Source organism: Pristiophorus japonicus, chromosome 17, assembly GCF_044704955.1.
Source record: "Pristiophorus japonicus isolate sPriJap1 chromosome 17, sPriJap1.hap1, whole genome shotgun sequence".
NCBI lineage: Eukaryota > Metazoa > Chordata > Chondrichthyes > Pristiophoridae > Pristiophorus > Pristiophorus japonicus.
Genome location: NC_091993.1, coordinates 59,305,179 through 59,331,962, shown reverse-complemented (window position 1 = coordinate 59,331,962; position 26,784 = coordinate 59,305,179).

The following is a 26,784-nucleotide window of genomic DNA, read 5'->3' as shown; positions in this document are numbered from 1 at the left end:
TCATAGCACTGAACTCCAACACTAAACCTTGAACACTGAACCTAACGCTGAACCCCCAATACTGACCCCCAGCACTGAACCCTGACACTGAACACCAACACTGAACCCCCAACACCGAGCCCCTAACACTGACCCCCAACAGTGAACCCCAACACTGGCCCCCAACGCTGAACCCCAACACCGAACCCCCACCAATGAACCCCACCAATGAACCCCAACACTGAACATCCAACACTGAACCCCAGCACTGACCTCCCAGCACTGAACCCCACCACTGAACCTACAAGAGTGAATCCCAGCACTGAACACCCTCACTGAACCCCCACACTGGACCCCAACACTGAACCCCAACACTGAACCCCCAACACTGGACCACCACCACACAACCCCCAACAATGAAGCCCAACACTGATTCCCAACACTGAACCCCCCAACACTGAACCCCCAACACTGAACCCCCACCACTGAACCCCAACACCGAGCCATAGCTCTGAACCACTACACTAACCCTGAACACTGAAACCTAACACCGAACCCCCAATACTGAACCCCAACACTGAACCCCCAGCACTGAACCCCAGCACTGAACTCCCGCACTGAACCCCAACACTGGACCCCAACACTGAACCCCAGCACTGACACCCCAACACTGAACCACCAACACAAAACGCCCAACACAGAACCACCAACACTGATTCCCAACACTGAACCCCCAACACTGAACCCCAACACTGAACACCCAACACCGAGCCATAGCACTGAACACCAGCACTGGACCCCAGCACTGAACCCTAATACTGAAACCCAACACTGGACCCCCAACACAGAACCCCGACATGGGACCCCAAAACTGAGCCCCTAACGCTGAACCCCAACACTGAACCCTAACACTGAACCCTTACCACTGAACCCCAACACCGAACCCCTGCACCGAACCCTAACACTGAACCCCACAGTTGAACCCACAACAGCGAACCCCCAACACTGAACCCCAACACTGTCACCCCCAAACACCGACCCCCAACACTGAACACCCCAACACTGACCCCCAAAACGGACCAGTCCAACACTGAACCCCAACATTAAACCCCAACACTGAACACCAACACTGAACCCCCAAACACTGAACCCCAAACACTGACCAGCCCCGACACTGAACCCCCAACACTGAACACATCAACACTGACACCCCCAATGCTGACAAACGCCCAACACTGAACCCCAACACTGAACCCCAACACTGAATCCCCGACACTGAACCGCCAACACTGAATCCCCAAAATTGAACCCCAATACTGAACCCCAACACTGAACCCCCAACACTGAACCCCAACACCGAACCGCCACCAATGATCCCCACCAATGAACCCCAACACTGGCACCCAACACTGAACCCCAACACCGAACCCCCACCAATGAACCCCACCAATGAACCCCAACACTGAACCCCAACACTGAACTCCCAATGCTGAGCACCAACACTGATTCCCAACACTGAACCCCCAACACTGAGTCCCTAACGCTGGGCCCAAACAGTGAACCCCAACACTGACCCCCACTACTGAACCCCAAAACCGAATCACCACCAATGAACCCCAACACTGAACGCCACCACTGAACCCCACCACTGAACTCCCAATGCTGAACACCAAAACTGAACCCCAACACTGAACCCCAACACTGAACCCCCACACTGGACCCCAGCACTGAACCCCCAACACTGAACCACCAACACAGAACACCCAACACTGAACCCCCAACACTGAATCCCAACACTGAACCCCAGCACTGAACACCCAACACCGAGCCATAGCACTGAACACCAGCACTGGACCCCAGCACTGAACCCTAATACTGAAACCCAACACTGGACCCCCAACACAGAACCCCGACATGGGACCCCAAAACTGAGCCCCTAACGCTGAAACCCAACACTGAACCCTAACACTGAACCCCAACACTGAACCCCCACCACTGAACCCCAACACCGAACCCCAGCACCGAACCCTAACACTGAACCCCAAAGTTGAACCCCCAACACCGAACCCCCCACACTGAACCCCAACACTGACACCCCCAAACACCGACCCCCAACACTGAACACCCCAACACTGACCCCCAACACTAAACCCAACATTGAACCCCCAACACTGAATCCCCAACACTGAACCCCCAACAATGAACACCCAACACTGAACCCCCAAAACGGACCAGTCCAACACTGAACCCCAACATTAAACCCCAACACTGAACACCAACACTGAACCCCCAAACACTGAACCCCAAACACTGACCAGCCCCGACACTGAACCCCCAACACTGAACACATCAACACTGACGCCCCCAATGCTGACAAACGCCCAACACTGAACCCCAACACTGAACACCCAACACTGAACCCCAACACTGAACCCCAACACTGAATCCCCGACACTGAACCGCCAACACTGAATCCCCAAAATTGAACCCCAATACTGAACCCCAACACTGAATCCCCAACACTGAACCCCAACACCGAACCGCCACCAATGAACCCCACCAATGAACCCCAACACTGGCACCCAACACTGAACCCCAACACCGAACCCCCACCAATGAACCCCAACACTGAACCCCAACACTGAACCCCAACACTGAACTCCCAATGCTGAGCACCAACACTGAACCCCAACACTGAACACCCAACACTGAACCCCAGCACTGACCTCCCAGCACTGAACCCCACCACTGAACCCACAAGAGTGAATCCCAGCACTGAACACCCTCACTGAACCCCCACACTGGACCCCAACACTGAACCCCAACACTGAACCCCCAACACTGGACCACCACCACACAACCCCCAACAATGAAGCCCAACACTGATTCCCAACACTGAACCCCCCAACACTGAACCCCCAACACTGAACCCCCATCACTGAACCCCAACACCGAGCCATAGCTCTGAACCCCAACACTAACCCTGAACACTGAAACCTAACACCGAACCCCCAATACTGAACCCCAACACTGAACCCCCAGCACTGAACCCCAGCACTGAACTCCCGCACTGAACCCCAACACTGGACCCCAACACTGAACCCCAGCACTGAACCCCCAACACTGAACCACCAACACAAAACGCCCAACACAGAACCACCAACACTGATTCCCAACACTGAACCCCCAACACTGAGTCCCTAACGCTGGACCCAAACAGTGAACCCCAACACTGACCCCCACTACTGAACCCCAAAACCGAATCACCACCAATGAACCCCAACACTGAACGCCACCACTGAACCCCACCACTGAACTCCCAATGCTGAACACCAAAACTGAACCCCAACACTGAACCCCAACACTGAACCCCCACACTGGACCCCAGCACTGAACCCCCAACACTGAACCACCAACACAAAACACCCAACACTGAACCCCCAACACTGAATCCCAACACTGAACCCCAACACTGGACACCCAACACCGAGCCATAGCACTGAACACCAGCACTGGACCCCAGCACTGAACCCTAATACTGAAACCCAACACTGGACCCCCAACACAGAACCCCGACATGGGACCCCAAAACTGAGCCCCTAACGCTGAACCCCAACACTGAACCATAACACTGAACCCCAACATTGAACCCCCACCACTGAACCCCAACACCGAACCCCAGCACCGAACCCTAACACTGAACCCCAACGTTGAACCCACAACAGCGAGCCCCCAACACTGAACCCCAACACTGACACCCCCAAACACCGACCCCCAACACTGAACACCCCAACACTGACCCCCAACACTAAACCCAACATTGAACCCCCAACACTGAATCCCCAACACTGAACCCCCAACAATGAACACCCAACACTGAACCCCCAAAACGGACCAGTCCAACACTGAACCCCAACATTAAACCCCAACACTGAACACCAACACTGACCCCCCAACACTGAACCCCCCACCACTGAACCCCAACACCGAGCCATAGCACTGAACCCCAACACTAACCCTGAACACTGAACCCTAACACTGAAACCCCAATACTGACCCCCAGCACAGGACCCCCAGCACTGAACTCCTGCGCTGAACCCCCACACTGGACCCCAACACTGAACCCCAGCACTGAACCACCAACACAAAACCCACAACACAGATTCTCAACACTGAACCCCACAACACTGAACACTGCCACTGAACCCCAACACTGCACTCCCAATGCAGAACACCAAAACTGAACCCCAACACTGAACCCCAGCACTGAACTCCCGCACTGAACCCCAACACTGGACTCCCACACTGGACCCCAACACTGAACGCCATCACTGACCTCCCAGCACTGAGCCCCAACACTGAACTCCCGCACTGAACCCTAACACTGGACCCCCACACTGGACTCCAACACTGAACCCCATCACTGACCTCCCAGCACTGAACCCCAACACTGAACCCGCAAGAGTGAACCCCAGCACTGAACCCAACATTGAACCCCCACACTGGACCCCAACACTGAACCCCGACAGTGAACCCCCAACACTGGACCACCAACACTGAACCCCAACACCGAGTCATAGCACTGAACCCCAACACTAAACCTTGAACACTGAACCTAACGCTGAACCCCCAATACTGACCCCCAGCACTGAACCCTGACACTGAACACCAACACTGAACCCCCAACACCGAGCCCCTAACACTGACCCCCAACATTGAACCCCAACACTGGCCCTCAACACTGAACCCCAACACCGAACCCCCACCAATGAACCCCACCAATGAACCCCAACACTGAACATCCAACACTGAACCCCAGCACTGACCTCCCAGCACTGAACCCCACCACTGAACCTACAAGAGTGAATCCCAGCACTGAACACCCTCACTGAACCCCCACACTGGACCCCAACACTGAACCCCAACACTGAACCCCCAACACTGGACCACCACCACACAACCCCCAACAATGAAGCCCAACACTGATTCCCAACACTGAACCCCCCAACACTGAACCCCCAACACTGAACCCCCACCACTGAACCCCAACACCGAGCCATAGCTCTGAACCACTACACTAACCCTGAACACTGAAACCTAACACCGAACCCCCAATACTGAACCCCAACACTGAACCCCCAGCACTGAACCCCAGCACTGAACTCCCGCACTGAACCCCAACACTGGACCCCAACACTGAACCCCAGCACTGACACCCCAACACTGAACCACCAACACAAAACGCCCAACACAGAACCACCAACACTGATTCCCAACACTGAACCCCCAACACTGAACCCCAACACTGAACACCCAACACCGAGCCATAGCACTGAACACCAGCACTGGACCCCAGCACTGAACCCTAATACTGAAACCCAACACTGGACCCCCAACACAGAACCCCGACATGGGACCCCAAAACTGAGCCCCTAACGCTGAACCCCAACACTGAACCCTAACACTGAACCCTTACCACTGAACCCCAACACCGAACCCCTGCACCGAACCCTAACACTGAACCCCACAGTTGAACCCACAACAGCGAACCCCCAACACTGAACCCCAACACTGACACCCCCAAACACCGACCCCCAACACTGAACACCCCAACACTGACCCCCAAAACGGACCAGTCCAACACTGAACCCCAACATTAAACCCCAACACTGAACACCAACACTGAACCCCCAAACACTGAACCCCAAACACTGACCAGCCCCGACACTGAACCCCCAACACTGAACACATCAACACTGACACCCCCAATGCTGACAAACGCCCAACACTGAACCCCAACACTGAACCCCAACACTGAATCCCCGACACTGAACCGCCAACACTGAATCCCCAAAATTGAACCCCAATACTGAACCCCAACACTGAACCCCCAACACTGAACCCCAACACCGAACCGCCACCAATGATCCCCACCAATGAACCCCAACACTGGCACCCAACACTGAACCCCAACACCGAACCCCCACCAATGAACCCCACCAATGAACCCCAACACTGAACCCCAACACTGAACTCCCAATGCTGAGCACCAACACTGATTCCCAACACTGAACCCCCAACACTGAGTCCCTAACGCTGGACCCAAACAGTGAACCCCAACACTGACCCCCACTACTGAACCCCAAAACCGAATCACCACCAATGAACCCCAACACTGAACGCCACCACTGAACCCCACCACTGAACTCCCAATGCTGAACACCAAAACTGAACCCCAACACTGAACCCCAACACTGAACCCCCACACTGGACCCCAGCACTGAACCCCCAACACTGAACCACCAACACAGAACACCCAACACTGAACCCCCAACACTGAATCCCAACACTGAACCCCAGCACTGAACACCCAACACCGAGCCATAGCACTGAACACCAGCACTGGACCCCAGCACTGAACCCTAATACTGAAACCCAACACTGGACCCCCAACACAGAACCCCGACATGGGACCCCAAAACTGAGCCCCTAACGCTGAAACCCAACACTGAACCCTAACACTGAACCCCAACACTGAACCCCCACCACTGAACCCCAACACCGAACCCCAGCACCGAACCCTAACACTGAACCCCAAAGTTGAACCCCCAACACCGAACCCCCCACACTGAACCCCAGCACTGACACCCCCAAACACCGACCCCCAACACTGAACACCCCAACACTGACCCCCAACACTAAACCCAACATTGAACCCCCAACACTGAATCCCCAATACTGAACCCCCAACAATGAACACCCAACACTGAACCCCCAAAACGGACCAGTCCAACACTGAACCCCAACATTAAACCCCAACACTGAACACCAACACTGAACCCCCAAACACTGAACCCCAAACACTGACCAGCCCCGACACTGAACCCCCAACACTGAACACATCAACACTGACGCCCCCAATGCTGACAAACGCCCAACACTGAACCCCAACACTGAACACCCAACACTGAACCCCAACACTGAACCCCAACACTGAATCCCCGACACTGAACCGCCAACACTGAATCCCCAAAATTGAACCCCAATACTGAACCCCAACACTGAATCCCCAACACTGAACCCCAACACCGAACCGCCACCAATGAACCCCACCAATGAACCCCAACACTGGCACCCAACACTGAACCCCAACACCGAACCCCCACCAATGAACCCCAACACTGAACCCCAACACTGAACCCCAACACTGAACTCCCAATGCTGAGCACCAACACTGAACCCCAACACTGAACACCCAACACTGAACCCCAGCACTGACCTCCCAGCACTGAACCCCACCACTGAACCCACAAGAGTGAATCCCAGCACTGAACACCCTCACTGAACCCCCACACTGGACCCCAACACTGAACCCCAACACTGAACCCCCAACACTGGACCACCACCACACAACCCCCAACAATGAAGCCCAACACTGATTCCCAACACTGAACCCCCCAACACTGAACCCCCAACACTGAACCCCCATCACTGAACCCCAACACCGAGCCATAGCTCTGAACCCCAACACTAACCCTGAACACTGAAACCTAACACCGAACCCCCAATACTGAACCCCAACACTGAACCCCCAGCACTGAACCCCAGCACTGAACTCCCGCACTGAACCCCAACACTGGACCCCAACACTGAACCCCAGCACTGAACCCCCAACACTGAACCACCAACACAAAACGCCCAACACAGAACCACCAACACTGATTCCCAACACTGAACCCCCAACACTGAGTCCCTAACGCTGGACCCAAACAGTGAACCCCAACACTGACCCCCACTACTGAACCCCAAAACTGAGCCCCTAACGCTGAACCCCAACACTGAACCCTAACACTGAACCCCAACACTAAACCCCCACCACTGAACCCCAACACCGAACCCCAGCACCGAACCCTAACACTGAACCCCAAAGTTGAACCCACAACAGCGAACCCCCAACACTGAACCCCAACACTGACACCCCCAAACACCGACCCCCAACACTGAACACCCCAACACTGACCCCCAACACTAAACCCAACATTGAACCCCCAACACTGAATCCCCAACACTGAACCCCCACACTGGACCCCAGCACTGAACCCCCAACACTGAACCACCAACACAAAACACCAAACACTTAACCCCCAACACTGAATCCCAACACTGAACCCCAACACTGAACACCCAACACCGAGCCATAGCACTGAACACCAGCACTGGACCCCAGCACTGAACCCTAATACTGAAACCCAACACTGGACCCCCAACACAGAACCCCGACATGGGACCCCAAAACTGAGCCCCTAACGCTGAACCCCAACACTGAACCCTAACACTGAACCCCAAACTGAACCCCCACCACTGAACCCCAACACCGAACCCCAGCACCGAACCCTAACACTGAACCCCAAAGTTGAACCCACAACAGCGAACCCCCAACACTGAACCCCAACACTGACACCCCCAAACACCGACCCCCAACACTGAACACCCCAACACTGACCCCCAACACTAAACCCAACATTGAACCCCCAACACTGAATCCCCAACACTGAACCCCCAACAATGAACACCCAACACTGAACCGCCAAAACGGACCAGTCCAACACTGAACCCCAACATCAAACCCCAACACTGAACACCAACACTGACCCCCCAACACAGAACCCCGACATGGGACCCCAAAACTGAGCCCCTAACGCTGAACCCCAACACTGAATCCTAACACTGAACCCCAACACTGAACCCCCACCACTGAACCCCGACACCGAACCCCAGCACCGAACCCTAACACTGAACCCCAAAGTTGAACCCACAACAGCGAACCCCCAACACTGAACCCCAACACTGACACCCCCAAACACCGACCCCCAACACTGAACACCCCAACACTGCCCCCCAACACTGAACACCCCAACACTGACCCCCAACACTAAACCCAACATTGAACCCCCAACACTGAATCCCCAACACTGAACCCCCAACAATGAACACCCAACACTGAACCCCCAAAACGGACCAGTCCAACACTGAACCCCAACATTAAACCCCAACACTGAACACCAACACTGACCCCCCAACACTGAACCCCCACCACTGAACCCCAACACCGAGCCATAGCACTGAACCCCAACACTAACCCTGAACACTGAACCCTAACACTGAAACCCCAATACTGACCCCCAGCACTGAACCCCCAGCACTGAACTCCTGCGCTGAACCCCCACACTGGACCCCAACACTGAACCCCAGCACTGAACCACCAACACAAAACCCACAACACAGATTCTCAACACTGAACCCCACAACAGTGAACACTGCCACTGAACCCCAACACTGCACTCCCAATGCAGAACACCAAAACTGAACCCCAACACTGAACCCCAGCACTGAAATCCCGCACTGAACCCCAACACTGGACTCCCACACTGGACCCCAACACTGAACCCCATCACTGACCTCCCAGCACTGAGCCCCAACACTGAACCCCAGCACTGAACTCCCGCACTGAACCCTAACACTGGACCCCCACACTGGACCCCAACACTGAACCCCATCACTGACCTCCCAGCACTGAACCCCAACACTGAACCCGCAAGAGTGAACCCCAGCACTGAACCCAACATTGAACCCCCACACTGGACCGCAACACTGAACCCCGACAGTGAACCCCCAACACTGGACCACCAACACTGAACCCCAACACCGAGTCATAGCACTGAACTCCAACACTAAACCTTGAACACTGAACCTAACGCTGAACCCCCAATACTGACCCCCAGCACTGAACCCTGACACTGAACACCAACACTGAACCCCCAACACCGAGCCCCTAACACTGACCCCCAACAGTGAACCCCAACACTGGCCCCCAACGCTGAACCCCAACACCGAACCCCCACCAATGAACCCCACCAATGAACCCCAACACTGAACATCCAACACTGAACCCCAGCACTGACCTCCCAGCACTGAACCCCACCACTGAACCTACAAGAGTGAATCCCAGCACTGAACACCCTCACTGAACCCCCACACTGGACCCCAACACTGAACCCCAACACTGAACCCCCAACACTGGACCACCACCACACAACCCCCAACAATGAAGCCCAACACTGATTCCCAACACTGAACCCCCCAACACTGAACCCCCAACACTGAACCCCCACCACTGAACCCCAACACCGAGCCATAGCTCTGAACCACTACACTAACCCTGAACACTGAAACCTAACACCGAACCCCCAATACTGAACCCCAACACTGAACCCCCAGCACTGAACCCCAGCACTGAACTCCCGCACTGAACCCCAACACTGGACCCCAACACTGAACCCCAGCACTGACACCCCAACACTGAACCACCAACACAAAACGCCCAACACAGAACCACCAACACTGATTCCCAACACTGAACCCCCAACACTGAACCCCAACACTGAACACCCAACACCGAGCCATAGCACTGAACACCAGCACTGGACCCCAGCACTGAACCCTAATACTGAAACCCAACACTGGACCCCCAACACAGAACCCCGACATGGGACCCCAAAACTGAGCCCCTAACGCTGAACCCCAACACTGAACCCTAACACTGAACCCTTACCACTGAACCCCAACACCGAACCCCTGCACCGAACCCTAACACTGAACCCCACAGTTGAACCCACAACAGCGAACCCCCAACACTGAACCCCAACACTGTCACCCCCAAACACCGACCCCCAACACTGAACACCCCAACACTGACCCCCAAAACGGACCAGTCCAACACTGAACCCCAACATTAAACCCCAACACTGAACACCAACACTGAACCCCCAAACACTGAACCCCAAACACTGACCAGCCCCGACACTGAACCCCCAACACTGAACACATCAACACTGACACCCCCAATGCTGACAAACGCCCAACACTGAACCCCAACACTGAACCCCAACACTGAATCCCCGACACTGAACCGCCAACACTGAATCCCCAAAATTGAACCCCAATACTGAACCCCAACACTGAACCCCCAACACTGAACCCCAACACCGAACCGCCACCAATGATCCCCACCAATGAACCCCAACACTGGCACCCAACACTGAACCCCAACACCGAACCCCCACCAATGAACCCCACCAATGAACCCCAACACTGAACCCCAACACTGAACTCCCAATGCTGAGCACCAACACTGATTCCCAACACTGAACCCCCAACACTGAGTCCCTAACGCTGGACCCAAACAGTGAACCCCAACACTGACCCCCACTACTGAACCCCAAAACCGAATCACCACCAATGAACCCCAACACTGAACGCCACCACTGAACCCCACCACTGAACTCCCAATGCTGAACACCAAAACTGAACCCCAACACTGAACCCCAACACTGAACCCCCACACTGGACCCCAGCACTGAACCCCCAACACTGAACCACCAACACAGAACACCCAACACTGAACCCCCAACACTGAATCCCAACACTGAACCCCAGCACTGAACACCCAACACCGAGCCATAGCACTGAACACCAGCACTGGACCCCAGCACTGAACCCTAATACTGAAACCCAACACTGGACCCCCAACACAGAACCCCGACATGGGACCCCAAAACTGAGCCCCTAACGCTGAAACCCAACACTGAACCCTAACACTGAACCCCAACACTGAACCCCCACCACTGAACCCCAACACCGAACCCCAGCACCGAACCCTAACACTGAACCCCAAAGTTGAACCCCCAACACCGAACCCCCCACACTGAACCCCAACACTGACACCCCCAAACACCGACCCCCAACACTGAACACCCCAACACTGACCCCCAACACTAAACCCAACATTGAACCCCCAACACTGAATCCCCAACACTGAACCCCCAACAATGAACACCCAACACTGAACCCCCAAAACGGACCAGTCCAACACTGAACCCCAACATTAAACCCCAACACTGAACACCAACACTGAACCCCCAAACACTGAACCCCAAACACTGACCAGCCCCGACACTGAACCCCCAACACTGAACACATCAACACTGACGCCCCCAATGCTGACAAACGCCCAACACTGAACCCCAACACTGAACACCCAACACTGAACCCCAACACTGAACCCCAACACTGAATCCCCGACACTGAACCGCCAACACTGAATCCCCAAAATTGAACCCCAATACTGAACCCCAACACTGAATCCCCAACACTGAACCCCAACACCGAACCGCCACCAATGAACCCCACCAATGAACCCCAACACTGGCACCCAACACTGAACCCCAACACCGAACCCCCACCAATGAACCCCAACACTGAACCCCAACACTGAACCCCAACACTGAACTCCCAATGCTGAGCACCAACACTGAACCCCAACACTGAACACCCAACACTGAACCCCAGCACTGACCTCCCAGCACTGAACCCCACCACTGAACCCACAAGAGTGAATCCCAGCACTGAACACCCTCACTGAACCCCCACACTGGACCCCAACACTGAACCCCAACACTGAACCCCCAACACTGGACCACCACCACACAACCCCCAACAATGAAGCCCAACACTGATTCCCAACACTGAACCCCCCAACACTGAACCCCCAACACTGAACCCCCATCACTGAACCCCAACACCGAGCCATAGCTCTGAACCCCAACACTAACCCTGAACACTGAAACCTAACACCGAACCCCCAATACTGAACCCCAACACTGAACCCCCAGCACTGAACCCCAGCACTGAACTCCCGCACTGAACCCCAACACTGGACCCCAACACTGAACCCCAGCACTGAACCCCCAACACTGAACCACCAACACAAAACGCCCAACACAGAACCACCAACACTGATTCCCAACACTGAACCCCCAACACTGAGTCCCTAACGCTGGACCCAAACAGTGAACCCCAACACTGACCCCCACTACTGAACCCCAAAACCGAATCACCACCAATGAACCCCAACACTGAACGCCACCACTGAACCCCACCACTGAACTCCCAATGCTGAACACCAAAACTGAACCCCCACACTGAACCCCAACACTGAACCCCCACACTGGACCCCAGCACTGAACCCCCAACACTGAACCACCAACACAAAACACCCAACACTGAACCCCCAACACTGAATCCCAACACTGAACCCCAACACTGGACACCCAACACCGAGCCATAGCACTGAACACCAGCACTGGACCCCAGCACTGAACCCTAATACTGAAACCCAACACTGGACCCCCAACACAGAACCCCGACATGGGACCCCAAAACTGAGCCCCTAACGCTGAACCCCAACACTGAACCATAACACTGAACCCCAACATTGAACCCCCACCACTGAACCCCAACACCGAACCCCAGCACCGAACCCTAACACTGAACCCCAACGTTGAACCCACAACAGCGAGCCCCCAACACTGAACCCCAACACTGACACCCCCAAACACCGACCCCCAACACTGAACACCCCAACACTGACCCCCAACACTAAACCCAACATTGAACCCCCAACACTGAATCCCCAACACTGAACCCCCAACAATGAACACCCAACACTGAACCCCCAAAACGGACCAGTCCAACACTGAACCCCAACATTAAACCCCAACACTGAACACCAACACTGACCCCCCAACACTGAACCCCCCACCACTGAACCCCAACACCGAGCCATAGCACTGAACCCCAACACTAACCCTGAACACTGAACCCTAACACTGAAACCCCAATACTGACCCCCAGCACAGGACCCCCAGCACTGAACTCCTGCGCTGAACCCCCACACTGGACCCCAACACTGAACCCCAGCACTGAACCACCAACACAAAACCCACAACACAGATTCTCAACACTGAACCCCAACATTAAACCCCAACACTGAACACCAACACTGAACCCCCAAACACTGAACCCCAAACACTGACCAGCCCCGACACTGAACCCCCAACACTGAACACATCAACACTGACGCCCCCAATGCTGACAAACGCCCAACACTGAACCCCAACACTGAACACCCAACACTGAACCCCAACACTGAACCCCAACACTGAATCCCCGACACTGAACCGCCAACACTGAATCCCCAAAATTGAACCCCAATACTGAACCCCAACACTGAATCCCCAACACTGAACCCCAACACCGAACCGCCACCAATGAACCCCACCAATGAACCCCAACACTGGCACCCAACACTGAACCCCAACACCGAACCCCCACCAATGAACCCCAACACTGAACCCCAACACTGAACCCCAACACTGAACTCCCAATGCTGAGCACCAACACTGAACCCCAACACTGAACACCCAACACTGAACCCCAGCACTGACCTCCCAGCACTGAACCCCACCACTGAACCCACAAGAGTGAATCCCAGCACTGAACACCCTCACTGAACCCCCACACTGGACCCCAACACTGAACCCCAACACTGAACCCCCAACACTGGACCACCACCACACAACCCCCAACAATGAAGCCCAACACTGATTCCCAACACTGAACCCCCCAACACTGAACCCCCAACACTGAACCCCCATCACTGAACCCCAACACCGAGCCATAGCTCTGAACCCCAACACTAACCCTGAACACTGAAACCTAACACCGAACCCCCAATACTGAACCCCAACACTGAACCCCCAGCACTGAACCCCAGCACTGAACTCCCGCACTGAACCCCAACACTGGACCCCAACACTGAACCCCAGCACTGAACCCCCAACACTGAACCACCAACACAAAACGCCCAACACAGAACCACCAACACTGATTCCCAACACTGAACCCCCAACACTGAGTCCCTAACGCTGGACCCAAACAGTGAACCCCAACACTGACCCCCACTACTGAACCCCAAAACTGAGCCCCTAACGCTGAACCCCAACACTGAACCCTAACACTGAACCCCAACACTGAACCCCCACCACTGAACCCCAACACCGAACCCCAGCACCGAACCCTAACACTGAACCCCAAAGTTGAACCCACAACAGCGAACCCCCAACACTGAACCCCAACACTGACACCCCCAAACACCGACCCCCAACACTGAACACCCCAACACTGACCCCCAACACTAAACCCAACATTGAACCCCCAACACTGAATCCCCAACACTGAACCCCCACACTGGACCCCAGCACTGAACCCCCAACACTGAACCACCAACACAAAACACCAAACACTTAACCCCCAACACTGAATCCCAACACTGAACCCCAACACTGAACACCCAACACCGAGCCATAGCACTGAACACCAGCACTGGACCCCAGCACTGAACCCTAATACTGAAACCCAACACTGGACCCCCAACACAGAACCCCGACATGGGACCCCAAAACTGAGCCCCTAACGCTGAACCCCAACACTGAACCCTAACACTGAACCCCAAACTGAACCCCCACCACTGAACCCCAACACCGAACCCCAGCACCGAACCCTAACACTGAACCCCAAAGTTGAACCCACAACAGCGAACCCCCAACACTGAACCCCAACACTGACACCCCCAAACACCGACCCCCAACACTGAACACCCCAACACTGACCCCCAACACTAAACCCAACATTGAACCCCCAACACTGAATCCCCAACACTGAACCCCCAACAATGAACACCCAACACTGAACCGCCAAAACGGACCAGTCCAACACTGAACCCCAACATCAAACCCCAACACTGAACACCAACACTGACCCCCCAACACAGAACCCCGACATGGGACCCCAAAACTGAGCCCCTAACGCTGAACCCCAACACTGAATCCTAACACTGAACCCCAACACTGAACCCCCACCACTGAACCCCGACACCGAACCCCAGCACCGAACCCTAACACTGAACCCCAAAGTTGAACCCACAACAGCGAACCCCCAACACTGAACCCCAACACTGACACCCCCAAACACCGACCCCCAACACTGAACACCCCAACACTGCCCCCCAACACTGAACACCCCAACACTGACCCCCAACACTAAACCCAACATTGAACCGCCAACACTGAATCCCCAACACTGAACCCCCAACAATGAACACCCAACACTGAACCCCCAAAACGGACCAGTCCAACACTGAACCCCAACATTAAACCCCAACACTGAACACCAACACTGACCCCCCAACACTGAACCCCCACCACTGAACCCCAACACCGAGCCATAGCACTGAACCCCAACACTAACCCTGAACACTGAACCCTAACACTGAAACCCCAATACTGACCCCCAGCACTGAACCCCCAGCACTGAACTCCTGCGCTGAACCCCCACACTGGACCCCAACACTGAACCCCAGCACTGAACCACCAACACAAAACCCACAACACAGATTCTCAACACTGAACCCCACAACAGTGAACACTGCCACTGAACCCCAACACTGCACTCCCAATGCAGAACACCAAAACTGAACCCCAACACTGAACCCCAGCACTGAAATCCCGCACTGAACCCCAACACTGGACTCCCACACTGGACCCCAACACTGAACCCCATCACTGACCTCCCAGCACTGAGCCCCAACACTGAACCCCAGCACTGAACTCCCGCACTGAACCCTAACACTGGACCCCCACACTGGACCCCAACACTGAACCCCATCACTGACCTCCCAGCACTGAACCCCAACACTGAACCCGCAAGAGTGAACCCCAGCACTGAACCCAACATTGAACCCCCACACTGGACCGCAACACTGAACCCCGACAGTGAACCCCCAACACTGGACCACCAACACTGAACCCCAACACCGAGTCATAGCACTGAACTCCAACACTAAACCTTGAACACTGAACCTAACGCTGAACCCCCAATACTGACCCCCAGCACTGAACCCTGACACTGAACACCAACACTGAACCCCCAACACCGAGCCCCTAACACTGACCCCCAACAGTGAACCCCAACACTGGCCCCCAACGCTGAACCCCAACACCGAACCCCCACCAATGAACCCCACCAATGAACCCCAACACTGAACATCCAACACTGAACCCCAGCACTGACCTCCCAGCACTGAACCCCACCACTGAACCTACAAGAGTGAATCCCAGCACTGAACACCCTCACTGAACCCCCACACTGGACCCCAACACTGAACCCCAACACTGAACCCCCAACACTGGACCACCACCACACAACCCCCAACAATGAAGCCCAACACTGATTCCCAACACTGAACCCCCCAACACTGAACCCCCAACACTGAACCCCCACCACTGAACCCCAACACCGAGCCATAGCTCTGAACCACTACACTAACCCTGAACACTGAAACCTAACACCGAACCCCCAATACTGAACCCCAACACTGAACCCCCAGCACTGAACCCCAGCACTGAACTCCCGCACTGAACCCCAACACTGGACCCCAACACTGAACCCCAGCACTGACACCCCAACACTGAACCACCAACACAAAACGCCCAACACAGAACCACCAACACTGATTCCCAACACTGAACCCCCAACACTGAACCCCAACACTGAACACCCAACACCGAGCCATAGCACTGAACACCAGCACTGGACCCCAGCACTGAACCCTAATACTGAAACCCAACACTGGACCCCCAACACAGAACCCCGACATGGGACCCCAAAACTGAGCCCCTAACGCTGAACCCCAACACTGAACCCTAACACTGAACCCTTACCACTGAACCCCAACACCGAACCCCTGCACCGAACCCTAACACTGAACCCCACAGTTGAACCCACAACAGCGAACCCCCAACACTGAACCCCAACACTGTCACCCCCAAACACCGACCCCCAACACTGAACACCCCAACACTGACCCCCAAAACGGACCAGTCCAACACTGAACCCCAACATTAAACCCCAACACTGAACACCAACACTGAACCCCCAAACACTGAACCCCAAACACTGACCAGCCCCGACACTGAACCCCCAACACTGAACACATCAACACTGACACCCCCAATGCTGACAAACGCCCAACACTGAACCCCAACACTGAACCCCAACACTGAATCCCCGACACTGAACCGCCAACACTGAATCCCCAAAATTGAACCCCAATACTGAACCCCAACACTGAACCCCCAACACTGAACCCCAACACCGAACCGCCACCAATGATCCCCACCAATGAACCCCAACACTGGCACCCAACACTGAACCCCAACACCGAACCCCCACCAATGAACCCCACCAATGAACCCCAACACTGAACCCCAACACTGAACTCCCAATGCTGAGCACCAACACTGATTCCCAACACTGAACCCCCAACACTGAGTCCCTAACGCTGGACCCAAACAGTGAACCCCAACACTGACCCCCACTACTGAACCCCAAAACCGAATCACCACCAATGAACCCCAACACTGAACGCCACCACTGAACCCCACCACTGAACTCCCAATGCTGAACACCAAAACTGAACCCCAACACTGAACCCCAACACTGAACCCCCACACTGGACCCCAGCACTGAACCCCCAACACTGAACCACCAACACAGAACACCCAACACTGAACCCCCAACACTGAATCCCAACACTGAACCCCAGCACTGAACACCCAACACCGAGCCATAGCACTGAACACCAGCACTGGACCCCAGCACTGAACCCTAATACTGAAACCCAACACTGGACCCCCAACACAGAACCCCGACATGGGACCCCAAAACTGAGCCCCTAACGCTGAAACCCAACACTGAACCCTAACACTGAACCCCAACACTGAACCCCCACCACTGAACCCCAACACCGAACCCCAGCACCGAACCCTAACACTGAACCCCAAAGTTGAACCCCCAACACCGAACCCCCCACACTGAACCCCAACACTGACACCCCCAAACACCGACCCCCAACACTGAACACCCCAACACTGACCCCCAACACTAAACCCAACATTGAACCCCCAACACTGAATCCCCAACACTGAACCCCCAACAATGAACACCCAACACTGAACCCCCAAAACGGACCAGTCCAACACTGAACCCCAACATTAAACCCCAACACTGAACACCAACACTGAACCCCCAAACACTGAACCCCAAACACTGACCAGCCCCGACACTGAACCCCCAACACTGAACACATCAACACTGACGCCCCCAATGCTGACAAACGCCCAACACTGAACCCCAACACTGAACACCCAACACTGAACCCCAACACTGAACCCCAACACTGAATCCCCGACACTGAACCGCCAACACTGAATCCCCAAAATTGAACCCCAATACTGAACCCCAACACTGAATCCCCAACACTGAACCCCAACACCGAACCGCCACCAATGAACCCCACCAATGAACCCCAACACTGGCACCCAACACTGAACCCCAACACCGAACCCCCACCAATGAACCCCAACACTGAACCCCAACACTGAACCCCAACACTGAACTCCCAATGCTGAGCACCAACACTGAACCCCAACACTGAACACCCAACACTGAACCCCAGCACTGACCTCCCAGCACTGAACCCCACCACTGAACCCACAAGAGTGAATCCCAGCACTGAACACCCTCACTGAACCCCCACACTGGACCCCAACACTGAACCCCAACACTGAACCCCCAACACTGGACCACCACCACACAACCCCCAACAATGAAGCCCAACACTGATTCCCAACACTGAACCCCCCAACACTGAACCCCCAACACTGAACCCCCATCACTGAACCCCAACACCGAGCCATAGCTCTGAACCCCAACACTAACCCTGAACACTGAAACCTAACACCGAACCCCCAATACTGAACCCCAACACTGAACCCCCAGCACTGAACCCCAGCACTGAACTCCCGCACTGAACCCCAACACTGGACCCCAACACTGAACCCCAGCACTGAACCCCCAACACTGAACCACCAACACAAAACGCCCAACACAGAACCACCAACACTGATTCCCAACACTGAACCCCCAACACTGAGTCCCTAACGCTGGACCCAAACAGTGAACCCCAACACTGACCCCCACTACTGAACCCCAAAACCGAATCACCACCAATGAACCCCAACACTGAACGCCACCACTGAACCCCACCACTGAACTCCCAATGCTGAACACCAAAACTGAACCCCCACACTGAACCCCAACACTGAACCCCCACACTGGACCCCAGCACTGAACCCCCAACACTGAACCACCAACACAAAACACCCAACACTGAACCCCCAACACTGAATCCCAACACTGAACCCCAACACTGGACACCCAACACCGAGCCATAGCACTGAACACCAGCACTGGACCCCAGCACTGAACCCTAATACTGAAACCCAACACTGGACCCCCAACACAGAACCCCGACATGGGACCCCAAAACTGAGCCCCTAACGCTGAACCCCAACACTGAACCATAACACTGAACCCCAACATTGAACCCCCACCACTGAACCCCAACACCGAACCCCAGCACCGAACCCTAACACTGAACCCCAACGTTGAACCCACAACAGCGAGCCCCCAACACTGAACCCCAACACTGACACCCCCAAACACCGACCCCCAACACTGAACACCCCAACACTGACCCCCAACACTAAACCCAACATTGAACCCCCAACACTGAATCCCCAACACTGAACCCCCAACAATGAACACCCAACACTGAACCCCCAAAACGGACCAGTCCAACACTGAACCCCAACATTAAACCCCAACACTGAACACCAACACTGACCCCCCAACACTGAACCCCCCACCACTGAACCCCAACACCGAGCCATAGCACTGAACCCCAACACTAACCCTGAACACTGAACCCTAACACTGAAACCCCAATACTGACCCCCAGCACAGGACCCCCAGCACTGAACTCCTGCGCTGAACCCCCACACTGGACCCCAACACTGAACCCCAGCACTGAACCACCAACACAAAACCCACAACACAGATTCTCAACACTGAACCCCACAACACTGAACACTGCCACTGAACCCCAACACTGCACTCCCAATGCAGAACACCAAAACTGAACCCCAACACTGAACCCCAGCACTGAACTCCCGCACTGAACCCCAACACTGGACTCCCACACTGGACCCCAACACTGAACGCCATCACTGACCTCCCAGCACTGAGCCCCAACACTGAACTCCCGCACTGAACCCTAACACTGGACCCCCACACTGGACTCCAACACTGAACCCCATCACTGACCTCCCAGCACTGAACCCCAACACTGAACCCGCAAGAGTGAACCCCAGCACTGAACCCAACATTGAACCCCCACACTGGACCCCAACACTGAACCCCGACAGTGAACCCCCAACACTGGACCACCAACACTGAACCCCAACACCGAGTCATAGCACTGAACCCCAACACTAAACCTTGAACACTGAACCTAACGCTGAACCCCCAATACTGACCCCCAGCACTGAACCCTGACACTGAACACCAACACTGAACCCCCAACACCGAGCCCCTAACACTGACCCCCAACATTGAACCCCAACACTGGCCCCCAACACTGAACCCCAACACCGAACCCCCACCAATGAACCCCACCAATGAACCCCAACACTGAACATCCAACACTGAACCCCAGCACTGACCTCCCAGCACTGAACCCCACCACTGAACCTACAAGAGTGAATCCCAGCACTGAACACCCTCACTGAACCCCCACACTGGACCCCAACACTGAACCCCAACACTGAACCCCCAACACTGGACCACCACCACACAACCCCCAACAATGAAGCCCAACACTGATTCCCAACACTGAACCCCCCAACACTGAACCCCCAACACTGAACCCCCACCACTGAACCCCAACACCGAGCCATAGCTCTGAACCACTACACTAACCCTGAACACTGAAACCTAACACCGAACCCCCAATACTGAACCCCAACACTGAACCCCCAGCACTGAACCCCAGCACTGAACTCCCGCACTGAACCCCAACACTGGACCCCAACACTGAACCCCAGCACTGACACCCCAACACTGAACCACCAACACAAAACGCCCAACACAGAACCACCAACACTGATTCCCAACACTGAACCCCCAACACTGAACCCCAACACTGAACACCCAACACCGAGCCATAGCACTGAACACCAGCACTGGACCCCAGCACTGAACCCTAATACTGAAACCCAACACTGGACCCCCAACACAGAACCCCGACATGGGACCCCAAAACTGAGCCCCTAACGCTGAACCCCAACACTGAACCCTAACACTGAACCCTTACCACTGAACCCCAACACCGAACCCCTGCACCGAACCCTAACACTGAACCCCACAGTTGAACCCACAACAGCGAACCCCCAACACTGAACCCCAACACTGACACCCCCAAACACCGACCCCCAACACTGAACACCCCAACACTGACCCCCAAAACGGACCAGTCCAACACTGAACCCCAACATTAAACCCCAACACTGAACACCAACACTGAACCCCCAAACACTGAACCCCAAACACTGACCAGCCCCGACACTGAACCCCCAACACTGAACACATCAACACTGACACCCCCAATGCTGACAAACGCCCAACACTGAACCCCAACACTGAACCCCAACACTGAATCCCCGACACTGAACCGCCAACACTGAATCCCCAAAATTGAACCCCAATACTGAACCCCAACACTGAACCCCCAACACTGAACCCCAACACCGAACCGCCACCAATGATCCCCACCAATGAACCCCAACACTGGCACCCAACACTGAACCCCAACACCGAACCCCCACCAATGAACCCCACCAATGAACCCCAACACTGAACCCCAACACTGAACTCCCAATGCTGAGCACCAACACTGATTCCCAACACTGAACCCCCAACACTGAGTCCCTAACGCTGGACCCAAACAGTGAACCCCAACACTGACCCCCACTACTGAACCCCAAAACCGAATCACCACCAATGAACCCCAACACTGAACGCCACCACTGAACCCCACCACTGAACTCCCAATGCTGAACACCAAAACTGAACCCCAACACTGAACCCCAACACTGAACCCCCACACTGGACCCCAGCACTGAACCCCCAACACTGAACCACCAACACAGAACACCCAACACTGAACCCCCAACACTGAATCCCAACACTGAACCCCAGCACTGAACACCCAACACCGAGCCATAGCACTGAACACCAGCACTGGACCCCAGCACTGAACCCTAATACTGAAACCCAACACTGGACCCCCAACACAGAACCCCGACATGGGACCCCAAAACTGAGCCCCTAACGCTGAAACCCAACACTGAACCCTAACACTGAACCCCAACACTGAACCCCCACCACTGAACCCCAACACCGAACCCCAGCACCGAACCCTAACACTGAACCCCAAAGTTGAACCCCCAACACCGAACCCCCCACACTGAACCCCAACACTGACACCCCCAAACACCGACCCCCAACACTGAACACCCCAACACTGACCCCCAACACTAAACCCAACATTGAACCCCCAACACTGAATCCCCAATACTGAACCCCCAACAATGAACACCCAACACTGAACCCCCAAAACGGACCAGTCCAACACTGAACCCCAACATTAAACCCCAACACTGAACACCAACACTGAACCCCCAAACACTGAACCCCAAACACTGACCAGCCCCGACACTGAACCCCCAACACTGAACACATCAACACTGACGCCCCCAATGCTGACAAACGCCCAACACTGAACCCCAACACTGAACACCCAACACTGAACCCCAACACTGAACCCCAACACTGAATCCCCGACACTGAACCGCCAACACTGAATCCCCAAAATTGAACCCCAATACTGAACCCCAACACTGAATCCCCAACACTGAACCCCAACACCGAACCGCCACCAATGAACCCCACCAATGAACCCCAACACTGGCACCCAACACTGAACCCCAACACCGAACCCCCACCAATGAACCCCAACACTGAACCCCAACACTGAACCCCAACACTGAACTCCCAATGCTGAGCACCAACACTGAACCCCAACACTGAACACCCAACACTGAACCCCAGCACTGACCTCCCAGCACTGAACCCCACCACTGAACCCACAAGAGTGAATCCCAGCACTGAACACCCTCACTGAACCCCCACACTGGACCCCAACACTGAACCCCAACACTGAACCCCCAACACTGGACCACCACCACACAACCCCCAACAATGAAGCCCAACACTGATTCCCAACACTGAACCCCCCAACACTGAACCCCCAACACTGAACCCCCATCACTGAACCCCAACACCGAGCCATAGCTCTGAACCCCAACACTAACCCTGAACACTGAAACCTAACACCGAACCCCCAATACTGAACCCCAACACTGAACCCCCAGCACTGAACCCCAGCACTGAACTCCCGCACTGAACCCCAACACTGGACCCCAACACTGAACCCCAGCACTGAACCCCCAACACTGAACCACCAACACAAAACGCCCAACACAGAACCACCAACACTGATTCCCAACACTGAACCCCCAACACTGAGTCCCTAACGCTGGACCCAAACAGTGAACCCCAACACTGACCCCCACTACTGAACCCCAAAACCGAATCACCACCAATGAACCCCAACACTGAACGCCACCACTGAACCCCACCACTGAACTCCCAATGCTGAACACCAAAACTGAACCCCAACACTGAACCCCAACACTGAACCCCCACACTGGACCCCAGCACTGAACCCCCAACACTGAACCACCAACACAAAACACCCAACACTGAACCCCCAACACTGAATCCCAACACTGAACCCCAACACTGGACACCCAACACCGAGCCATAGCACTGAACACCAGCACTGGACCCCAGCACTGAACCCTAATACTGAAACCCAACACTGGACCCCCAACACAGAACCCCGACATGGGACCCCAAAACTGAGCCCCTAACGCTGAACCCCAACACTGAACCATAACACTGAACCCCAACATTGAACCCCCACCACTGAACCCCAACACCGAACCCCAGCACCGAACCCTAACACTGAACCCCAACGTTGAACCCACAACAGCGAGCCCCCAACACTGAACCCCAACACTGACACCCCCAAACACCGACCCCCAACACTGAACACCCCAACACTGACCCCCAAAACTAAACCCAACATTGAACCCCCAACACTGAATCCCCAACACTGAACCCCCAACAATGAACACCCAACACTGAACCCCCAAAACGGACCAGTCCAACACTGAACCCCAACATTAAACCCCAACACTGAACACCAACACTGACCCCCCAACACTGAACCCCCCACCACTGAACCCCAACACCGAGCCATAGCACTGAACCCCAACACTAACCCTGAACACTGAACCCTAACACTGAAACCCCAATACTGACCCCCAGCACAGGACCCCCAGCACTGAACTCCTGCGCTGAACCCCCACACTGGACCCCAACACTGAACCCCAGCACTGAACCACCAACACAAAACCCACAACACAGATTCTCAACACTGAACCCCACAACACTGAACACTGCCACTGAACCCCAACACTGCACTCCCAATGCAGAACACCAAAACTGAACCCCAACACTGAACCCCAGCACTGAACTCCCGCACTGAACCCCAACACTGGACTCCCACACTGGACCCCAACACTGAACGCCATCACTGACCTCCCAGCACTGAGCCCCAACACTGAACTCCCGCACTGAACCCTAACACTGGACCCCCACACTGGACTCCAACACTGAACCCCATCACTGACCTCCCAGCACTGAACCCCAACACTGAACCCGCAAGAGTGAACCCCAGCACTGAACCCAACATTGAACCCCCACACTGGACCCCAACACTGAACCCCGACAGTGAACCCCCAACACTGGACCACCAACACTGAACCCCAACACCGAGTCATAGCACTGAACCCCAACACTAAACCTTGAACACTGAACCTAACGCTGAACCCCCAATACTGACCCCCAGCACTGAACCCTGACACTGAACACCAACACTGAACCCCCAACACCGAGCCCCTAACACTGACCCCCAACATTGAACCCCAACACTGGCCCCCAACACTGAACCCCAACACCGAACCCCCACCAATGAACCCCACCAATGAACCCCAACACTGAACACCCAACACTGAACCCCAGCACTGACCTCCCAGCACTGAACCCCACCACTGAACCTACAAGAGTGAATCCCAGCACTGAACACCCTCACTGAACCCCCACACTGGACCCCAACACTGAACCCCAACACTGAACCCCCAACACTGGACCACCACCACACAACCCCCAACAATGAAGCCCAACACTGAACCCCCCAACACTGAACCACCAACACTGAACTCCCACCACTGAACCCCAACACCGAGCCATAGCTCTGAACCCCTACACTAACCCTGAACACTGAAACCTAACACCGAACCCCCAATACTGAACCCCAACACTGAACCCCCAGCACTGAACCCCAGCACTGAACTCCCGCACTGAACCCCAACACTGGACCCCAACACTGAACCCCAGCACTGACCCCCCAACACTGAACCACCAACACAAAACGCCCAACACAGAACCACCAACACTGATTCCCAACACTGAACCCCCAACACTGAGTCCCTAACGCTGGACCCAAACAGTGAACCCCAACACTGACCCCCACTACTGAACCCCAAAACCGAATCACCACCAATGAACCCCAACACTGAACTCCCAATGCTGAACACAAAAACTGAACCCCAACACTGAACCCCAACACTGAACCCCACACTGGGCCCCAGCACTGAACCCCCAACACTGAACCACCAACACAAAACCCCCAATACTGAA